Source organism: Mesitornis unicolor, unplaced genomic scaffold (genome assembly GCF_000695765.1).
Source record: "Mesitornis unicolor isolate BGI_N332 unplaced genomic scaffold, ASM69576v1 scaffold34637, whole genome shotgun sequence".
NCBI lineage: Eukaryota > Metazoa > Chordata > Aves > Mesitornithiformes > Mesitornithidae > Mesitornis > Mesitornis unicolor.
In genome coordinates, this window is record NW_010194963.1 from 12,465 (window position 1) to 18,486 (window position 6,022).

General features: G+C 61.1%; 1 pseudogene; it reads left to right on the forward strand.

Annotated features, from left to right (window-relative positions):
- Nucleotides 1-2,308: 2,308 nt before the first annotated feature.
- Nucleotides 2,309-3,703, forward strand: LOC104543374 (annotated as a pseudogene).
- The last annotated feature ends 2,319 nt before the right edge of the window (nucleotides 3,704-6,022 follow it).

Genomic DNA, 6,022 nt, shown 5'->3' on the forward strand with positions numbered 1-6,022 from the left:
GACTCCCCCAGCCTCCCCCTGCCAGCCTGGCCCCGGGTCCACGGGTGGTGCTGGGTGCCCTGCGCTGCAGTTGCAGAGCGGTGGCAGAGGTGAGCACCGCGCTGAATGTCCCCTGTTCAGCCGTGGTGTTCCCAAACCCTGTCCCCTCTCTCCACAGCTCAGTCCCAGCCGTGGAGGGCTGCAGCATCTCCTGCACTGAGCAGACTTGGAGTCACTGGCAGGGAGGGACTGGGGCCATGCAGGGGATCCCTTCTCCTGTGAGCATCACCCCAGCAAGCCCAGCTCAGGCATCCCCAGCCCCCGGCTGTCCGTGTGTGGGTACAAGGTGGCACCACGGGACTGAGCTGGCTCTGGCTCTGTAAATGTGGTGACATCCACGTACTCTGCGTCTGTCCCTGTCCGCTTGCGCCATGGCTCGGTCACACGAAGGGGAGCTTGGATCATCCCATGGCTCAAGGGAGAGGTGTTTGAGGGGTCAGGGGGAGCTCTCTGTGCCCAGGGCTCGGCTTGCTTCAGCTGAATGCAGTGATCATCAACACTTAGCTATGATTTGGCTTGATGATCTTAAAGGTCTTTTCCAACCACATAACTCTATGTCACAGGCAGCCACCACCGCGGAGGGTGGCACGTGTCCTGTTCCCTGAGCCACACCAGCCCCTGCCTGCCCCCTCCCCAGCTGCGCACGGGGCCGTGCAGGAAGGGGTTAACGGCCAGCCCATACCTGCAGTTGCATTTTAAAGATGTGAAATTAAAGCCCATAATTTATTCTCCCCACACACGAAGGAGCAATTAGTTCTAAACACGGCTTAATCAGTCAGCGCGAGATTGATTTCTGTAGACTTGGATTTGGTGGCTGCTGGCGAGGAGCCAGCCTGGGAGCAATCTCCAAATAAATGAAGTGCAGAGAAGTAAGCCATTACATAATATGATAGATGAGACTGGAGCTCACTCTCCTCTTCATTAGTATTCCACTGTATGCCGGCAACGGCACCAAACTTTCTCCCCGGCACCTTGGTTTCTTCCCCTTCCTTGTGTCTCTGCCTCTCCTGCAGCTCAGCATGGCAGCCCCTGCAGAGCCCCACAAGGGTCTCGACAGCGTGGACCGATGGGATGTTCTTCCCTGGGCTCTGCATCTCGCCTTTCTCCTCTGGACGCTGGGGAAACTGAGACACGGGGAGCGGAAGTGGCATCACATGAGCTGCAGAAGATCAGCAGCAAGGGCCAGATGTCCTCGTCCCCTCTGCTTCCCTGGACAGAGCTTTGAGAGCGTCTCCCCAGGGTCTCCCCCAGGCTGTCACTCCATGCGGTGGGCATGCGTGCATTGGGCCGTGGTTCCTCCTTTCTCCTCCAAGGGCATCCCCATCCCAGCCAGCGAGCTGCTCCCAGCTGCTGCAGTGGGCGAGAGCAGGAGGAGCAGAGCATTGCTCTGGGTTGGAGAACCCTTGGAGATGGTGGACGTGGATGCAGGGAACCTGCACTCCCCACGCAGCTCTCATCTGGACAAGGGGGTGCAGCTGTGTTTGCAGACCCTCCGTGCTGTGGTAACTGCGCCCTTTGGGGCTCCTGTCCCTGCCCCCCAACCCAGCCTGCATACATGTGGAGAGCCAGCCCCTCTCTGCCTGGGTCCCCTGGGGGGTGATGGGCCTTTTGGGGACAAGATCTGACTTAGACGGTGCTGATGCGATGCTTTGGACTGCGGCAGTGACAACGCGTACTGCACAGTGCCTGCCTCTGCCTCCCCGGTGGTGAGGGAGGAGGGGAGCACATCACAGAATGACGCTGGGCAGGGAGGGTGGTTTGGAGCCAGCTCCAGTGGGTGCGCAAAGAGGGTCCCTCTGCCCAAGAGCTGGTGGGGGGTCTGGTGTGGGGAGGGTGAGCTGGAAGCATCCCGCTGGGCTCTGCTTAGAGCGGTGGCCAGGGCTAGGAGGGATGGAGAAGACCTGGACCTCTCTGTGGACGTGGTGCAAGGCCTGACTCTGCCCCTGCTTTCATTGCCTCCTCACCTCGTCCTTCCCCAGAGCAGAAGAGTCTCCTGAAACCTGGCCCTGTCTGCAGGCCATGAGCTAAAGACCCCCCCACTCCCTGCCATGACAGTAATTGCACTAACGATGGATAGCTGGTACATGCGGCAAAGCGCCGCGACCCACGCGCGCCCCGGGCAATGCTGGGGGAGACCCCCTCCCCCCCGAGCCGCGACCCCTCCTGCAGTGTCCCAGGGGATGGAGCCCAGGTACCCTGCGATGCCCCCCAGCCCCGCAGCCATCCCCCTCCTGCCCTGACCTCCGCTCTGTCCTTGCTGTCTCCACAGAACTCCATCCGGCACAACCTGTCCCTGCACACCCGCTTCATCCGCGTGCAGAATGAGGGCACGGGCAAGAGCTCCTGGTGGATGCTGAACCCCGAGGGCGGCAAGACGGGGAAGACGCCGCGCCGGCGGGCGGTCTCGATGGACAACAACAGCAAGTTCTTGCGGATCAAGGGGAAGGCCAGCAAGAAGAAGCAGCTGCAGGTGACGCAGGAGCGCGGGGAGGACAGCCCTTCCTCCCAGCAAGCCAAGTGGTCGGAGAGCCCCGCGTCCCATGCCAGCGACGAGTATGACGCCTGGGCGGACTTCAGGACGCGGGCCCACTCCACGGCCAGCACGCTGAGCGGGCGCCTCTCGCCCATCATGTCCAACCACGAGCCGGATGAGCTGGAGGAGGACGACGGCACCCCCTCCTCTCCGCTGATGTACCCCAGCCCCTCCAGCACCATGTCTCCATCCCTCAGTGCCCGCTGCTCCGTGGAGCTGCCCCGGCTGACCGACCTGACTGGCACAATCAGCCTCAACGAGAGCCTGGGGGAGAGCATGCTGGAGGACCTGCAGGACGGCTACACCATGAGCCCCTCGCAGCAGCTCCCCCCGGCCGCCCTGCGGCACTTCAACTCCAAGTGCTCCACCATGGGGGCGGCCACCAACACCTACTGCGGGACCATCTACAGCCAGCCGGCCATGAGCCTGATGCGCCGCCTGCCCATGCAGACCATCCAGGAGAACAAGCAAGCCACCTTCTCGCCCGTCAGCTCCTACAGGAACGCCTCGCTGCAGGACCTGCTCTCCTCCATCTCCTACGCGCACAAGGAGAGCATGGTCCCGGGGGACCTGCCCCTGCCGCAGGCCAGCCCCATGGTGCCGGCCCGTGGCCACAGACACAACCCGCTGCTGTGCGGGAGCGGGGAGCAGGGTTTGTCCTCCTACCCGTCCCACTCGGGCTCTCTCATGAAGAGCAACGCTTTGTACCACCCGTCACCAGCCGGTCACCACCCTGCGGTCAACACCAGTGCCTTAGCTAATCCTGTTAGCCTTATGAGCCTGCCCAGTGACACGTGCAGCATGACAGCCATGCCGCACCACGGGCATCTGCATTCCTACGCTAATAACCAAGGGGCACACATGAGCTTGCTGGATTCGCTGCAGGGCCCCTACCCGGGGGCTGTCCACCCCCCCATGTTGGGCCAAGACAGGTTCCCAGCAGACCTGGACCTGGACATGTTCAACGGGAGCCTGGAGTGCGACGTGGAGTCCATCATCCTGAATGACTTTATGGACAGCGATGAGATGGACTTCAACTTCGACTCGGCTCTCCCGCCGCAGAACGGGCTCAATGTGCCCGCACTGCCTGGGGGTCCGCAGCCCACGAACCAGAGCTGGGTGCCCGGGTGATGCCCTCCCCGGGGTGGGGGGCTCGCCACCGAGAAGCCACGAGGGGAACATTGAGACTAACTTTTTTTTTTCCTTTCTCTTCTGCCTTTGTTTGTTAAGATGGGCTAGAGCCATCGGTCTGAGCTTGAGGTCGAACATGAAACACAAACCGTAGGGTCAAATATTGAGACGGGGTAGGGCCCCCAGCCCCCACATGTGCCCGATCCGTGAGCATCCTCCAGAGGATGCAGGGCAGGCGGGAGAGGCAGCCGGGTCTGGAGAGGGGGAGCAGGAAGGGAAAGCCTCTCCAGATGATCCCAGCACCCTGCTGTGATGGTGCCAGATTGATTTGTCCTTGGCCTGGGTGACAGAGTGGTGATGGTGGTGGCACGGGAACCCCTGGTGTGGGCATCCCTTTCTGGAAAGGGGCCCTTTCAGCTGAGCCGCCTCTGGAAATGAGTGAGTAGAAGTGTAAGGAGTGGGGACCCTGCCCCAGGGTGAGGGGGAGCTCATCACCCCAAAATCCTGGTGGAGATCTGAGCCCACGCACCCAGGCCACCTCCACTGCGGGTCTCTGTGCAGGTTTTCTTACCAAGCAGGGAGAAGGCAGAGTTGGTGATGGAAGGGAGGGTTGGATCTGCAGCCCTGGGGACATGTGGGCAGCCCACGCACCTACTGGTGGCTGGGGGTGCCACGGTCACATCTGTGGTGGAAAGCTGTGGTGCCGTGTCCGGAGCAGGCCTGGGCACGCTCCTGTGCAGAGCTCAGCCCTGCACAGGGTGGTCCTGACGGGGTGAAGTGCTGCTGGCCCGGGACTCCAGTGCTGGAGCCTCAGGGGGACCTCACAGGGTCGGGGATGGGGGCGTATTTATTTGATTTCATGCACTCTTTTGTCATTGAGTTCTGCATTGGAGGAGAGGAAGGGTTGAGCTTAGGGAGAGGAGGAGGAGAGGGCTGCGCCCATCACACGTCTCATCTTGGCTTGGCCATGGCTTTGGGTGTTTGATGGTGAGGTGGGAGCTGTGGGGCTGTGATGTGGTCGGGAAGGGAGGTGTGTGTCTGGAGAGGGGATGTGGTGGTGTCTGGGGACAGTGTGGGGTACCCCCTGCCCCAAGCCTGGGTGACCCACACTGCTCCCCTCCATGCAGAGCTCAGGGAGGTGCCACAGTTGGGGCTGTGGGGATCCTGGGGGGTCACTGCTGTTTTCAGGAGTGACTCCAGCCATGGCTGTCCGTGGGGCAGGGCTCGCTGCCCATGCCCAGGCTGACAGAGCTGGTCTGGGGGTGGCAGCAAGGGATCTGCCAGGGGCTGGGGCTCCGTGGGGATGGGGACCACAATTCACACCGTGTCCTGCTGTGTGTGGGGAGCCCAAACCGGGGCAGGGGTGTGCCAGGGACCCATCACCCTCCTGCTCAGCGAGGCGAGGGCAGCCCAGCCCTTGGTGCTATGGGGTTTGGGATGGGTAAGCCAGGCTGGCTGAGGGGCAGCAGGTCCAGAGGAGATGGATGGGCTGTGGGAGCTGCAGCTCTGTCCCACTGGGATCTCTGCATGGCCCCAACTCCTCCTGGGCACTGCAGGCTTTCTCTAACCCCTTGTCCCAGGTTAGTCCATGAACCAGCACATCTTCCCACCCCAGCTCTGCCCTTCCTGCTCCAGCACCACCTCCTCCACCATGGGGCAGGGGCTCGGTCCCACTGAGCCATAGGGGCAGGGGGGGATCCCTGGGTGGGCACCTCTTGCTCCTGTCCTGACCCATGTGGCTGTGGCAAAGCGTGACAGAGGAGCCCCGAGTGCCACCATTCACCGTCGCCCTGGGCACGATCTCTAAAGACATTCTTACAGGTTAATTAATTATGTTTACATTATTTGATCATGTACAGAATTTAATATATTCTATTATATATAATCTTTCTTGAATGCTTTTTAAAAAAGGATTATTCTTTTTTTCAGGATCATTATCACATTTGTTTTATACACCACCTCTTGTTTCAGGCATATTTAAAATCATTGGGAACTGATTGCAAATGGCTATTTCCTACCTGCCCTGCCCCAGCTCCACACAGGGGGTGTGAAGGACTGCGAGCCAGGAGGGGCTGGCGGGCAGCAAGGGCTGCCACGGGGGAAAGGGGGGCTCTGTCCCCCAAGAACGGCAGAAAGGGAAGGGGTCCTGGCTCTTCCAGGCATCAGTCTCCAGGTACACATCCAGCAGCAGCATGGGCCGGCGGGGGCTCACCCCCCGAGTTGGGCATTTGCAGATGGGATGCTCAGGCACAGGGACCCCCAAAAACCCCTTTGGTGTCGCAGATCTGGGCCGACCATCGCTGTGGAGGGGAAACCGCA